At 46.2% G+C, this 16,506-nt stretch overlaps 1 protein-coding gene and 1 non-coding gene across 5 annotated transcripts in view; both read left to right on the forward strand.

The window, feature by feature from the left end:
- The window catches only part of LOC138497336 (beta-Ala-His dipeptidase-like), a 596,337-nt gene that overhangs the window by 495,441 nt on the left and 84,390 nt on the right, over positions 1-16,506 (forward strand). The window lies entirely within an intron of this gene.
- LOC138498947 (U1 spliceosomal RNA) lies at positions 8,059-8,222 on the forward strand. The gene has a single exon (XR_011279036.1). It is a non-coding gene; the product is annotated as a U1 spliceosomal RNA (small nuclear RNA).

The following is a 16,506-nucleotide window of genomic DNA, read 5'->3' on the forward strand; positions in this document are numbered from 1 at the left end:
TGGCGTTGGTGTATCCCCAACCCACAGACTTCAAAGTGACATCAGGAATGGCAGGACCTCATGATGCAAGGACCCTCCCACACTGATTGCAATAATCACATTGTGACCGTTAGATGTATAGCAATGAAGAGCAGAAAAGAAATCCTCCAATACGAAGAAATTCAAAAAGTGACATCTGAGCCATTCATATTTGGCTTCCTCATACAGAAACAGTAGATGGATCACTATATTTTCACCTGAATTTACGCTATTTCCGTATTTTTAATTGCAACCTCCTTGTGTTGTAGTGTTCATATAGTTCTATGTTCTGAAAGTAGCAATCTGTTGTATGTCCTCTTGCGTACCAGCCATTATTGGAAGAAATGTATAAGTATACAAATATGACAAACATTTCCGCCGTGAGACAAAGTACAAATACCATCTCCTGTAACTCCTTTGTAAGGAGGCTGACAACTATGAGACTGTATTCGATGGTGCTGGCAAATGGGTGGCCTACAGCATGCATCTGCAACCATTGGTTCTCCAGATGTTTTTGGCTACAACTCCCATCAGCCCTAACCAGCATAGTCAATGGTGAGGCATCCGTGGAGTTGTAGATCAAAATATCTTGAGAGCCACAGGTTGCAGATCTCGGGCAATGTCCTATGCAAAACATGAAACTTTAACAGTTTGAATGGAGCATTGAGCACAGATGCGTTACCATTCTGAATCAGTAAAATCTCTATGAGTCTCTTCAAAACCAATGAATTCAGCATTTCACTGGAGAAATAATGCACATCTGTCTTTAGTCCTTTAGTCCAAGGACTTAGGTCAGTTTCCTGGGCTGCGGCAGCAAAATGTGGTAAATCTCAGGTCGGACACTGCTTTGCAAATGCAGTGTCTTGTGGCATATTCGGCCCACATGTAACACCCCGACTGAAACAATTAGCTTCCAGCTGTGCCTCGGACAGTTCTAATACAATGGCACTATTTCATAGCGCAATAGGTGTTTTTGAAGGTTATCCCCTTCCCTGAATCATTTTGTCCTGAATTGGAGCTGAGAGGACAAATAATAAGCGCCAAGTCCACAGTTCTCCAAGGGCCTTTTCAATGTATGAAGTCAAGTCCCCACATCTGCCTTTCCCCCAATAGAGCTTTAGCAGCAACTTATCAAGCTCCTTGAAGATGCTAACTTGGACATAAACTGATGGCCTGAAATGAGTTGTGGAAGCATCATGATTTTGCCGAGAGGAGAGCCGAAGTGACCAAAGGAAGCTAAGTGAAGATGTAACTCTTGAAACTGCTCGTATATCATTGCCTTCGTACAATGCCTGTGAGTTATGAAACATATTTATCCCGAGGTATTTGAAAGTTCTTCGGGACAAGGGCAGGGGGAGAGTTGGCAACATGCCCTCATCAACCCCTGCCGCGGCTCCCCGGGGATACATGCAGGACTTGGTAGAGTTGGTATGTATCTGTCAACATAACCCATATTGTTCTTCTGTGGGTACTGTTGATTCAGGATCTTTCATTCATAAAATGTCATCGCCATACAGAGGAATTAGTTGTTAAGTACCAGAAAAGGTTATTCCCCTTTTTCTACATTCCTGACAGTGTGTTTGGCAGATGTTCTATGACCAGTGCAAAGAGGAGAGGTGGAGGCAGGAAGCAACTGTCTCACTGCCCTCTCCTCCTTTCAGCCCTCAGAACTTTGCTGACCTACACTTTTGCCAAATATTTTACTGCATATTTTTCCACTTTTTTTGCTGCAAAATGTAGATCATAAGTTGGGGTTAAAGGAAGTCACCCCTGCATTTTGTAGAAAAGAAAAGTGGTTAAATTGGTTTAAACAAATATCGGCAAAGACTGATATGCAGGGATATTTCTTCTCTGTGAAAGGGACAGTGAACTAAAGACTTGGTTGAGACTCTCCCGGGGGCCATCCACCCAAGAACGGGTCAATGGGCTGTGTTTGCGCTGAGACTCCCTGAACCCCCTCAGTTTTGCATTTAAAGAAGATGTAACATGTTTTAAATCCCTGGACTAAATGTCATAGTTTCAAAGGCTATAAATAAGAACTGCCACTCCTCAGAACCTATATATTTGTCGATGTTGAGTGAAGCAATAGCCATACCTTCATCCAACCCCCTCGACTTTGTCAATGGTACAAAGCCGGTTTGTTATTTGTTTAACAAGTGACGTTGGTATAGTTGTAGTCTGTGTGCCCTCACTACTCAATATTTTGGAATCTGCATTTAAATTTAATAATGACAACTGCCTGTTAGAGCAGCAGCGAAGCAAGTCTTTATCCAGTTTAAACCATATAGAAATGGCAGCTTCTTTCATGGAATATGTAAGAGAACCTCATTGTTCTGCTTCTTCTATTAGTTCTACAATTTTGGGGGGCCAGTACTCAAAAGTAGAGTAAATAGGCAGCCCGGTGCTTTGCTCTCACGCATGTATCTAATAGCGGCTTTAAATTCTTGCATGGTGGTGGGGGTCTCGGGGGATAACCTTTGCTCCTCCGTGAGTTTCGCCATGGTGAGGCCCCTGATAGCCTCATTCATCTGCTTTTGATTTACTAATGGTGGCTTCGAATGAAATGCAGAATAATATCTTGTGACACTTATTTTATTGTCTTCTGATTAGTTATTATACTATCGTTTTCATCGGTGTGTTTGTCAGTGTGGGTATTCACCAGGCGGGCTAATATTTCCCTTGGTTTGTCCCAATGTGTGTTTTTTTTGCTAAATCACATAGGATTTTTTTTAACTTATCAATGCTTCTAGTGATTCAGTGCGTATTGTGCGGCCTTAACTTGACAAGTTCTTTGCTTGGCTGTCAGTGTTGAGCAATCTTCTAGGGAGCGAAGAGTACTCTCTTTCTTTGCAAGTTGGTCATATAGGTATTTCCTTATTCCTGTTAGTCAAGAAATGCAACTGTGGCACACCACTAAAAAAATGTAAAATGTTGCGTAGCTTCCCTGCAAGTCCGGTCCTCTAGAGTTTCCACCCTCACTCTTCTTTGTGGGATTTCTGGCTTAACTTTAGTCCATCAATGCAAGCTGTAAACCTGGGATTTGGTCACAGATGGCCCTAGCCTGATAATGTACTTCTGAAAACCCATGAAAAAATCCTCCTGAGATAAAGAGACAAGTACTCCGCTCGAAAGATCAAGCGTTCTTCTGCTAATCCATGGATCGACTGTGGAAGCTGCTGGCCCTTTAACTCTCCAACCCCTCCTATAAAACATCAAGCCTGTGCAAAGTGAGGAAGCAAAGTGTTTGGGTTAGTGCATACTCTGCTGGAAGGAAGTTGGATTGCCTTATCTTGACTAATGGTTCTGCAACTCAAGAGTAAATCCCGGTAGAATACCGTTAGTACACGTGGAGGCAGGGCGTTGATTGCAGATTTCCTTTGCAAGCCTCTGAGTCATTCTGGTGCCAGCATTCTCTATTCATTGGAATACAGCCTGCTTCCTTCTTTACATTTTGTTGTAATAAGAATCGCTAAGACAAGGAGAATTGAACCACTGCAGGGAGTCAGTGACTGCGGGCACTGGCCTTTGAGCCAATTTACCTAAAATGGCGCCCTGCTTGCTGCTTCATCTCTCATTATGTGTAATACGATCTGGAACGGGCATTATACTATGATCAGTGTGCAGAGACTGCTGTTTTCCGGTCGTTTGTGGGGGGTTTTCTTCTGATTATAAAACTAATACAAGAAAAAGAATGTTGCTGCCTGCAGTGGATCTTTTTGCAGCGTCTCTCCTAACTATCCCAGTTTGTACTGTTTATTTGGGATCCAATTGCCAGATATTTTATACTGGCAACTGTTAAAAAAATATTATTGATTGATTAAGGATCCAAGCCTGCTTTCAATGCCAGGAAATGTAAAAACTTGGGGCTGTAGGCACAGCAATTACACAGATACTGCTGTTCTACTGCTTGCCGGTACAAAGGTCAAGGCCTATGGATTAATTGGATTGTGTGATTTTATTATTGAAATGCCATATGCATATACCCTGAAGTCTAAAATGCTGAAAATAACATTGATGGAGGGGTCATTTTTGCAGGAAAAGCATCATAATATGCTGAAATCGATCATGGACTCAGTGACAAGGCCTAAGGAGATGATCTGACAACTCCATCAGGGGTCTATACCTGAGATATTTGGAACTTCATGAAGCATATAGCCCCCAAAATAAGTAATGCATTCCCAATGATTCTCTCTATGGATGTCAAGCAGGCTTTGGACAATATTTCACCTCAGCTTATTTTATTTTAAATATATTTCGGACTCTGCAATCTTAAAAGAAGTCTTAAGGATGGAAACGAGTTATGTTAACCCCAAAGGGTATGACAGAAATGGCCTTGTCGACCAATCCCTGATAACTGGGATTGGAGGAGGCTTTGAGAATGGTAATTTGGTGGGGGACCAAGAGGTTGCCAACTCTCCTATAAATGCTGTTCAGGTTCATTTTGAACAGATCGAAGATGTGAGGGTCCAACGGGAAACCCTAAAGGAGATAATGGCAACCAAAGCTTCAATGTTGGCCCCTCAATCTTTGGAACCACTCTCCCTCGCCAATATCCTACAATCTAGGCGATTGTTTCGATGAGCCATCGAGTTAAAAATCTCATCCCACCATAGTTCTGGACTTTTTGCCAAAAAGCTGACCTGACGTAATTGGACCTTTCAGGTTCTCCGTATTTGTACCCTGAGTCGCCAGATACATCATTCAATTGATCTATTTCTTTTGTGTAACCTATGGCAAGACGTTCTTTTGGTCAAGCTGCGGGGCTGACTCCGATGTTGGAAGTGACCCTAGCAGCAAAGAATACGAGTTTGTGTACAATGAGCAAATTGTAAGAGGCTTTAAGTGCAAAACACATAGATCAAACAAATTTGTTAAACAATGCTATTGCAAAATTATCTTTGGTGGAAACGTCAGTTCTCAAAATAACAAGGGATATATTAAAGCTCCATCCTTCTGAATCGGAACTTTCTAAGTTTGAGGGTATTAGATTGAATGATAAAATGACCCCTTCCAGAATTAAATCCATAAATTCCACTTGAGCAATGTCAGTAGTTTGTATAAATGCTAAACCTTGTACATTAGCCCTCAATTTCAAGACATTCACCTGAGAGGTCATATTTTTCCAACAAAAGGCGATGAGGTAAAAGTTGGGATTTTTTTGATTCAGGATGTGTGATGTGGAGCGGGTTTACTTGCACATTCCATCTAAGTTAATCAGGGATCTCTGTTTGGCTGCCAAAGCACCATTGCACTCCTGGGGATATAAAATATCTGAAATCATAAATGAACATCAGTTAATAATAGGGCCTATCTGTGAAGAATACCCAAACGAAGATAGGACCAAAATGCAGTTTTTGCTGCTAAAGGTGACTTATCCCGGAAGAAGGGCAGAGAAATTGAGTTAATTAATGTCAACATCAATAAGGGCCCGCAGGATAATTGGACCTGGAAGCTGGAGCCTTGTCTCCTAGGTATGCGACCTAGCCAATCTTACAGTCTAACCCTATAATATGGAATGTGGGTTCATGGAACACTAGCAGTTTCACTCATTTGCTATCATCTAAGGATAACCCTCTCATTGATTTAGATATAGTGTTCTTCCAAGAGACTTGGTTGCTACACACGCCTGTCTGGGGTGGTTATCCGTAAATTTGGTGAAGGCGACCAAAGGAAATAAGGGTAGACCTTCATCTGGATTGCTAATTTCTTTAAGAAATGCTATAGGATCCGTATTAGAAACATGGGCATTCCCTAATCCATTTTGTCAGCTTTCTAAATTGCACTGGAGGGTTGATACAGGGGGAATTGATGGTCATTTCGGGTTATTGAATCTGTACTGGAATCCGGACTGAATTTCCACGGATCGTGTTTAGGCAAGATTTGGAGCAGTACCCTTTGGGTGCACTACAACAACCTTGACCTCCTGGCAATAGGAAACCAACCTTTGGTATAAGTCTGTACTATACAGGTTGGTAGGGTGGCTGATCAGCCAGGCTTATTACAAGAGGGGTCAATGTGAGCAGTAGGGTGGTTACACAGAGATACACAGTGACAAGTATCCAAATACACACTTACACTGAAGGTTTCTTGATTAAACAATTATTAATTTATTTAACAGTCAGTTTGAATAAGCCTTCTTCAGAAGGGGCAATATAATAATAAACAAACAATTACACTCCAGAATACACACTCTTAGTTTCTCTAAATCAGCAAATACCCATTTGAGATGGCACACAGACACGTCCTAACCAATGTTCCCTGTAAGGTGCGCGCCTGTGCGGCCGCGCACCTTTTGATTGTGAGCCGCGCATAGTGCTTATTTTGCCGCGCACCGCAATCATCATTTTGTGATTTTTTTTTTTTTTTTTTTTTTTTTTTTTTTTTTTCCCAGCCCGCGGCCAGGAAGTCAAGTCAGACTCCTGGGGTGAAATGATTATTTATTTATTTTATTTTTTTCATCCCGCAGCCGGGAAGTCAAGTCAGACTCCTGGGGGCTGGGCCGCCTGGGGCTGGGTTGGGCAGGGCAGGAGCCAGGAGGCACTCTGCAGTGTCTGCACACAATTCATCATCATAGCAAGTTAACACTAGATGTTGTTACCTTGCTTTGATGATTGCATCATGCATGCATCATAACTTATGATGCATGCAGATGCATGTGTAGCAAGCAGGCAGCATCATTCAAAATGGTGGGCGGGCCACCGCCGGCCGTGGGGGGCCGGTGCCGTGTGGTGCTAGGCCCGCGCTCTGCTCGGGCCGGCCGAGTTCAACGTTTACTTTGATCTGTGGAGGGAGGCGGCAGGCGGCTGAAGCAATTGCACACACTAAAGCAATTGTAACACCTGCCGCCTCCCTCCGAGTCCTGACCCTGGGGGGGCAGCCTGCCTGCAGGGCTGAGCTGGGGCCCAGTGACATTGCACACTAGTTGCTTCAACATTGGAGGAAGTAACAACAAATTTGTTGTTGCACTTCTTTACAAAGTTGAAACAACTTCCACTTGTGCCTGGGGGAAGAACAAGCCAATGAAAATTCGTGTCCACCCAGACTCAGTGCCGCCAGGTCCATCACGGCGTGACGCACGTGACTGATGCTATTGGGCCTCTGACCCACCCTGGCCCTGGCCCTGGCTGGGCATGATTTATTGGGGTGCACCAGTGGACCTCAGTCACCAGTCACACCACCAGCCAGCCCAGTGCCCAGCCCACACACAGGACAGCCACACTGAGGAGGACCACCAGGCGAGGCGACGACGACCCAGGCCACAGTCAGCAGCCAACAGTCAGCCTGCCACTGTGCTACAAGGTAAGGAGGAGAGGACTCTCGTCTTATAAAAGGGTTTGGCAAAAAACGCTATGGTGTGTTTCCCCATGGACGTCACCCAGCCGCACCCTCCCCCCCCACCCATGTGCGCCCCATGCTATGAGGTGCCCCGGTAGTTCTTGAAGCCACCCTGCCTGTTTTCGCGCCCAGGCCCTCCAACCTGAAGAAGGCCCAGCCAGCAGCTCCTGGGGATTTATGGGGGGGGGGGGGGGGTCTGGCTACAGCAGCTCCTGGGGATTTATGAGGGAGGGGGGTCTGGCTACCGGCTGCCGCCGGCCCCGTCCAAGCACCGATTGGGCCTTGCCTTCACGGCGTTGCCGTGTCCTGATGGGGGGCACCCCACCCGAGACGCTCCATTTAAGCGGGGTGACCTGTCGGCTCAGGAGGGCCATGGACCCTCCTGGGGCTGACGGGCCAGTGGGCCCACTGCACCAGGCCTGCTCACTATCCGACTGTGCCTGCTGGCTGGCGGCCAGGTCCGAATTTATGCAAATCTCGGGCCGAGCAGGGCCTGATGGGAGAAATGAACTGTGCTACAATGTGCCTCTTCTGCTGGGCTCTGCCTGCCGGAGCTTCTCCCTGCCTGTGGGGCAGGCAGCTCTGCAGACGCTCAGGGCTTCTGGGAGGGCTGGGTCTGGGTCAGTGCCGGCCTTCTCACCCTCGCTTAGCGGGGCTTCCAGAACAGGCCCCGCCGCCCAACCCCTGCCCTCTTGCTCGCAACTCATACTTACCTGGCAAGGGAGCATCTGTGATCAGAAAGGCAGAGCTCCCCGGGTGAGGCTCATCCATTGCACATCGGATTTGCTGACTCCTGCGATGTCCCCAAATGCAGGGTACTCGACTGCATTATTTCTAGTAGTGGGGGACTGCGTTCGCGATATCCCCTGATTTATTGGTAAAAGAAAGAAAAAGTTTAGTGTGCGAGTCAGCTGGTTTACACACAGAGCCCCTGGTCTTGCAGCAGAGTTTCTTTTGCTGTAGTCAAGAGGGCCAGCCCCGAGCAGCTCAGGGGTCCAGCCCTGATGCATTGGTGAAAGAAAGAAAAAGTCACTGGGACCCTTATTGGCCCATGTGGGCCAGTTTGAGTTAATTTACTCTGCTGTGACTAGTAGTTTTGACCAGTGTTGCTGAATAAATATTCTTTAAAATGTACAATTTGCACGTCACTTTATCAAAAAGCTCCCCTGGGTACTACTCAAACAGTATCACAAAAGGAATGAAAAGCTATTTGCAAGTGCGAGCCACTTTTTCTTTGGTGCCTGAGACAATTACATGGCCCAGTCTGACCCCGGATGATGCTAGCCTTTGTTGCTGTGTGCAGTTCGGAAGCACCGACCCCACAGTGTCTTTGTTGAGGGCATAGGGGCATTGGTATCCCGAAAGGGACCAGGGCAGGGAGTCGACAGGTGGTGATGTTGTGTAAGTTGGCTGTAGAGGCGTTGTCTGGAGTGTTGTAATGTAACAGACACATGAACCCTCAATATGTTGAATTGGGCATATGTGTAGAAGAGATAGAGCCATCCCGTGCTTGCCACACGATTGTTCTCCACCCGACCTGGTGTGTGGAAGGTCAGTACTCCATGGTGCGACAAGTAAAAACCTTGTAGAATTAAATCCAGTTGCAAATAAATACAGTGGGCCTCAAATGGGCAGAGTATTGTAGAATGAACACCTCTTTTCTCCACTGCTACACATATGGAGATCACATGATCTAAAAGTTACGTTACAACAGACCTTATGTTTAAACACTGGCAGTCACATGACATTCACAAATGGCATTGGTGAGGTGAGTGGTGACAATCATCTGAGATTACATGATTACATGATTCAGTGCTTTTTATTTAACTGTCAGAGTGCAATGTCCATTCATATCCCGCCTTCTATTAAGCCGTCTTTGTCATTAATCATGTTCATGTACTGTTTATTTCATTAAACCAAGAGAAAGCATTTCCTTTATATTCCATACATTTAGTGAATGGAGAAGCTAATGCTTTGCCAATATTAATTTGTGAGGCAGAATCTGTGTTCCACTACAAGAACCCCTCTGTTCTTGTACCAACCCATCATAAAACGAAAGATCTTGGTTTAGAGATGTAAAAGGACACAATTTCAGAAGAGCTAAAGTCTTGGGAGGAGAATAGAGCACCCAAATGTCCCTTGAAGTAGAGCTTGTTGTGCTGCAAATTCGCATTCCTCGCTTGCACACTGTGGAATCTGATCACTAAGGTTTGCTCACTGGTATGGCGCTGCGCCGGCGCTGCGCCGCCGCTGCGCCAACGACCACCCCCGGTCTGGCAGCGCATCACTCATTTGCGCACATGACTGAAAAACAGCCCGCACACAACTATTCTTTGGCGCACACAGCCCAAAAAAATTAGAGGGAACATTGGTCCTAACCCCCCAGGTGAATTAAATAGGTAGGACACTGTGGAGATTAATATATCACTGGTACATTTAGAGCAATACTGAGATGAGTGTCAAAGTAAAGAGGTTTCAGAATAAAACAAGAGATCACACAAATTTTCTGAAGCAGGTAAGTACTTTTGAACCCCCAATGCAAAGTAAATTAACCCTTTCCTGGGGGAAGGAAAGAAACAAGCAGAAGAGAGAAGAGTCATTCAGGGAGCCAGTCCAGCCAATGTAAATTGAGCAAAAGTCTAGGTGAACTGAAGCACTTCTTGTGGGGAAGTAAAAGTCTTGAACAATGTTTTAGAAGTCTTTGTAGAAAAAGTAGAATCAATGTAGGGTCACAAGCTGGGAGGCTTGTGAGAGGCAGAAGATGCAAGCAACTCCACAGAAGCAACCTAGACAAGTCTCAACTGAGATCAAGTAACAAGAGGTAAGTTCTCTTAGACTGTACAGTACCTTTGGTTAGAAGAAATGGTTCCAGCTGGCTTCTGTTCCTGTGTGGCTCTGCAGATCCTTTTGTTCCTGTGCCTCAGTCGTGGGGACAAGAGGCAGGACCACTGGGGACTCCGGCAACACAACAGGACGGTCAGTGACAGAAAAGGACCAACATCTATTCAGCTGCACGTCAGGGTTTCAGCTCCTCACATCTCAGCAAATAGCACCACCACGGACTCTCGGATACCACTTCGGGCATTCCTCGTATCTGGGGTCCAGCACTCTGTTGAGGAGGCTCAGGCTTGGTCAGTCCTGCTCACTAGGAGTCCGGAGGATCTTCCACAAGCTCGGGTGTGACTTAAAAGGGATGCACTCCATTTGGTGTTCCTCTCCCTGGCACTTCGGTTCCAGCAGCAGCAGCAGTGGAAGTACAGCCAGCTCCGAGAGGATGTCCAAACGAGTTCACTTTGGAGCTAATTGGTCCCACCAACTCAAGGGGAGACGTCATCGTTGCAGGGCTTCTCTAGTCGTGGCGAATTCAGAGCTTCAGTACAGCAGCAGGGTTTCACCGGGCAAACCAACGGTCCAGGAGTTGCAGCAGGCATTTCTTACAAGTTCTTCTTCGGATTCCTTCAGCCAGTGGTCGACTCTGCCTTCCAGGCCAAAAAGCATCGTCTTTTATGCAGGTTTCTCCCATTCATTCCAGCCTAGCTGTCAATCACAAAGCTGGGTGGCTGTCCTTGCCGGAGAGTCAGCTGGCCAATCACCTTTGGGTGCATTCCTGTAACTAAGGGGATTAAGCACAGGGAGTTTTGGGCACCTCCCTCACTTCCAGCCCCTGCCAGACATGCTGGAGCCAGAGGCGGGTTTCACTCGTGAATCCTGCCAAAGACAAAACAAATCAAGGGACCAAACCTGGTTTGGCGTGCAGAGTGAATCTCAAGAAGGTCCTTTCAAGCAAGAAATGGCAAAAAAAGAAGACCAGGGCCATTTTGACAAAATGGGCACCCATGGGTGCCTTACTGCAGCTGCAAATGCAGCGCGAGGTAAATACACAAAATGGTAGTAAAAATTAAACCACTGCCACCAGCCATTAATTGTAGAAAGGGTAACATAAACATTTTTCATGAGAAACTAGACAAAGGGGATACTAAGTAACCCCTCCAGCACCATATTGTAAGATAATAAAGTTACAAATGTAAGTAAAGTCAATTTCACTTTACTGCTCTTGGAAAAAGCATCCAAGAGAAGGTATTTAAACCTTTGGGAAATCTAAGAGACTTCCCTGTGCCACTGCACTGAAGGTGCTGTGTCTCACAATGCAAAGATGATGCCTGTGGAGTTTGCCAGACTCCAAAACCAAAAAGAAACACAGAGCTAAGTCAAACTTCCTAATGCACCGCCTCAGAGGTACTCTGCCTTTGCTCTCCTTCCCCCAGAAGCTCACTGTCTCCCAAGCCCTGCTTCTCTCTAGGTTGGACTATTGTAATAGCCTCTTTTTAAATCTACCTGCCTCTACTCTCCGCCCTTTGCAACTAATCCAGAACAGGACTGCGTGACTTGTCCTTGGCCTCAAGCCCTAGGATCGTATCTCTCCAGCCCTGAAATTTCTCCATTGGCTCCCAGTGGATCCAAGGATTACATTCAAAACCCTCTGCATTGTCCACAGGGCTTTCTGGGGCTGGGGTACAAAATACCTTCAGCTATCCCCCGCAAATAACTCTCCTCTCGAGCTCTTCGCTCCTCTACCTCCTCTTCTGAGGCCTCCCTCCGGAACAGCTTCCCTGCCACTCTGAAACTTGAGGAGAACCATCTAAGGTTCTGGAAGGACCTCAAGACCTTCCTCTTTGCTTCTGCCTTTGCCCCTCCTCTCCCCAGCTGACCTGTTCTCTCTCGGCACTGTGCACCTGGCCTACCCTCTGTCTTCAGAGCCCAGGTACCTGCTCACCCTGCCACCCTCCCGCACTTCCTCCGATCCACCCCCTGCACAGGGGTCTCTACCTGTACCCATACAGTCCTCCTCTTTTTCTTCCTGCACTTATCAGACATAGCATGTCTGCTGCTTTAAACCCTGCACTTGCCACCTGCTGGTTGCACTACCACTGTTTGTTGCCTTTATCATTTATTCATTTATGTATTATTATTATTTATCTATTTTTCTTTTGCTCTGCACTTTCCAGTTCTCCCCCCTTCCATGAACTTTTCCCCTTTCCCTCTCCTATGCACTTGTGCGTTCTCAGTGTCACTGGGCCTAGTAAGATCGCTGTTTTGTTCTCCCTTGTTCCCCTCCCTTGCCTTGTCGCGCTCTGAAACACTTGTGTACGAGCGCGATACAAATAAAATATCAATATCAATGGTGCATCTTTCTGATCTTCCTTCCATGCGTTCTTCCCACCTTCCTAGGATATTAGTCTACCCCGAGACCTCTGTCATTTGTAGTCCATAGTCACACAGTGTTGATCGTGTTTTCCAATTCTTTATCCTTTCCTTCATCGTGGGTGACTCATTCCAATGCTTCTTTGGAATCTCCCATGGCTTGTAAGATCCCTGGTGTTGATTCAGATCTGATAGTAGAGAGCTCACCCCCTTTGAGTGGAATATTCAATCTTGGCTGATTTCTGCTGCTCTGTAAATTGGTCCAACTTTGTTTATTTGTCTTAGATGACCTTCTACACATCATTTTTGCTGAGAAGTAAAGTCAGCCAATGAGCTATAAGAACTGTTATCTCTCAGTAATGTATTGCGGTATTATTGCTATGACAACTTAGCACTGGACGACGTGATCACAGGTGATTTCCGTTCATTTACAATAATAGAAAGGACTTGTTAACTTGTGGTAATTATCCTATATGGTACAGTGACATGACTGACAGCATGCGAGTCATGTGAAATGTCTAGGATTAAAGAGGTTTGGGTGTTGTATTGTGCTTTTATGTAATTGCCTATGCATGCCTATAAAATCTACAGGCAGGTTAGCTGTGCGTGTAGTACAGATTCTGTGATCCAGACGCCATCAAGGGGGTGGGTGGGATTCTAGCACTTCAACACTCTGAATTCGGAACCAGCGGAGGAGAGACAGAACCATTCTGCCCTCATCAGATCCGTGGGCCGATATTCTGCCAGACAATGCCCAACTCCGACAATTGGTGATCACGGACAAAGGGTACTGCCAAATAAGGTGTTCCATTCAGCACAGGGCCCAGCCTTCAAACAGAAATGTCACTGTTGCTCTCTGGGGGAACTAGCTTTCTCTTGACTTGGCAAGATGTAGGCGTGAATCTGCTTCTTGACAGTCTGCTCTTTACTAAGATAATTCTACTGTATCCATGATATAATTTGGTTCAAAGGGGTCCATTTAGTGGAGCTCCAGCTCCTTACATTTGCACTGTTAGCTGGTTCAGCCCAGCAGTGTCTATTACTGCTGTATTTCATCGGTAGTGGGCCAGTACTGCCTGTTACTGCTGTATTTGGTCACAGGTGTTCCTGTACCGTCTGAAACTGCTGTATTTGGTTGCTAATAGCCCCTTACTGCCTGTTTTTCTGCCTGTGTTAGTGGTGATAACACTCAAAAAACATCTTCACATATTCCTCTCCCCTTCTTCCTAGTTATTCCTCACTACACCTACTACTTGCACTCCCCCTCCCACTCCCCTTCTCTGACACTCTCCTGCCTTAGGACAATCTTGTCCACGCCACTCTCTCCCACTTCCTACCTCACCCTGTCTTTCGCGCCACCATAAAAAAACACATGGCTAACCAACTTACACCAAACTCACCTATCCTCCCCAGCCTGGCCTCTACTATACCCTTCTTTTCCTTCTATCGCTCACTAGTCTCACACTCTGAGTCTGTAATGCGTAATCTGTCTGCAGAATGACCTCCTTTCTCTGTGATAACTTCAAAGCTCATAACCTCCACCAACTATAATTATAGGCATTATCAAAACAAGGATCACACCCCACAGCACAGCTGCTTCTGCAGCCCTGCATACTGGCTCCACCACATTTGTGCATTCCATTCTGCCTGTGGTCGCCCTAAAAAGTTATATAAAATAAATAATGCAACTTCCTCCTTTCGACTACCCATTTGAGTTTACTGCAACTCAATTACTTTCATTAAGCCCTCTACTTATCCTGCTGATCTACAGCCCCCACCCCTGGCATAAACAAGTACTTCTCTGATGATCTCAATATTATCTTAGACTTCATACCCATGGAAGGCCATTGATTGCTTATGGGTGCCTTCACCTCACCCAAAATCTCCCAAACTCACCAACTTTAACTTGATTCCATCTCTTTTAATGACTCCCTTCCCTTCCTTCAGAACCTGCCCACTGACTTCCAAGTGAACTCTCTTGACCATATCGTCCTCTCCTACCCACTCTAACCATTTAGCCTCACTATTGTCTCCCCGAATGACCACTGTTCTCTCCACTTTAGTATCACAGTTCCTCCGCCTCTCTCTCCACATTCCATATCCTTCACCTCTACATTTAAATTCAAATGTGACTCACTGGCCTCCTGCATAGCCGAAGATAGAACCTCCTTCCTATCTTTTGCTCCTCCCCAGTATTGAACAGGCCTTCTCTGAGTTTGACCTGGTTTCAACTCCCATTTCGAGCACCACAATCCCTTTTGCACCTTCACTCACACTCATCCTAGCCCCCAACCATGGACCACCCCTCAGATTTGCCTCCTGAAGACAGCTAATGGCTCAAGAATAGTGCCATTCGCTCCTCCCCTATGGCTCTTAATTCAAATCATGCAACTTTTCTAATCTCATTCCTATACCTCAAAAACCCTGCCTATTACTGGCCTGTAATCTCTCCTTTCTCACTAATCTAATATCCTGTAAAGACTAATATTTAACAGGATCTCCACCAACCACAACACAAAAAAACTCAAACGTCGCTCTACTACACGTACCCTCAATCATGTCTGAAATGTTTCCACCATCACACATTTTCCTCTAGCTTTATCCTTCTCAACATTTCTGCCCTCTTCACATAGTGGACCACCCTTCTCTCATTTGCACCCTCGCTGACCATCAAATCCAGGATGCCACTCTTGACCTCCTATCTCTTCCATCAGACCGTCTCAATCACTTGGAACTGTGACAGAGTCAGGCCCAGGACCGTGACAAGGGGGGGGGGGGTGGGCATAGCAGAACCGCTCCTCAACTTGGAGCTGAAGTCTCACTAGAACAAAAGTTACAGCCAGCCCCGTCCCACATGTGGGGAGTGCAAATTGGGGTGCCCCAGTCACAAAAAAAACAACTTGTGCCATGAACGTCATCCCTGGTACCACTCTTTATCTCCCAATTGCCCCTAGTACAGTTCCTGGCAACCATTTACACTTTTCTGTTGCAGGACTCCAACTCCCAGGGAGCAACCAAGAAATTCCAGACCAGAGGCAAGCAAAGGGGAAAACAGAAACACGACAACCTTGACGAGCCATAATCGTGCACCACAACCCAAAAGTGACCAGCACCTCAGAAAAAACACAGAACTACTAGCTCTACAGTACAAAAGGAGCCAGAAGGGGAGGCAGGGTGTGGGTTGTTCAGGTGAGAGCACAGTAAGAGGTATAGGTGGACTAAGGGACCAGGAGGAGGAAGGATGCAGGAGCTGATTGTTGAGGATTGGTTGCAGAGTTTAATGCAGGTGAGGTATTGGCGAAAGAGAGTGGTGCCAGATGTGTGGAGCGGAGTGGAGTCGAGTAAGTGGGGAGGACATGTATACAAGGTGAGAGAGAGGGAAAGCAAGATATCGAGTGGGAGATAATAGTTGGGGAATGATGGTAGTAGTTAGTGTGAGAGGGAGTGGGTATTAGGGGAGAGTGAGGCCAGTAGAGATGGGTATAGGAGTGGGGTGTGAGGAGAAGGGTATAGGAGAGAATAGTAAGAGTGATTGTAATGGAAGCGTGAGCGGGACACCATATCCCTGAGTTAGGGAAGAGAGTAGTAGTACGAAGAGGAGAGAGCAGTAGTAATGAGGAGAGGAGAGAGTAGTAGTTGTGCAGAGAGAGTAGTAGTGTAAAGGAGGGAGTCATACAGAGGAGGGGATTAGGAAAGAAAGGTAAGATCAGTGAGAGGGTAGAGACATCAGAAAGTGGAGGTTGGCTGTAGGAGAGAGAAACATTGTAAGGAAAGTGGAGAGAGACAGTGAGAAAAGGTGGATGAAGCAGGGCTGAGGAGAGTAGGGGGAAGAGAAGAGTAGTAAGGAGATAGAGTGAGGCCTGAGTCTCCAATGGCACACACATCCATCCATCAACCACACATACATCCACAACCATCGGTAGTGTAAGGTCAGTTCGGAAGTCCTAGGGA

Source organism: Ambystoma mexicanum, chromosome 5q (assembly GCF_040938575.1).
Source record: "Ambystoma mexicanum isolate Mex_15411 chromosome 5q, UKY_AmexF1_1, whole genome shotgun sequence".
In the NCBI taxonomy this organism is placed as follows: Eukaryota; Metazoa; Chordata; class Amphibia; order Caudata; family Ambystomatidae; genus Ambystoma; species Ambystoma mexicanum.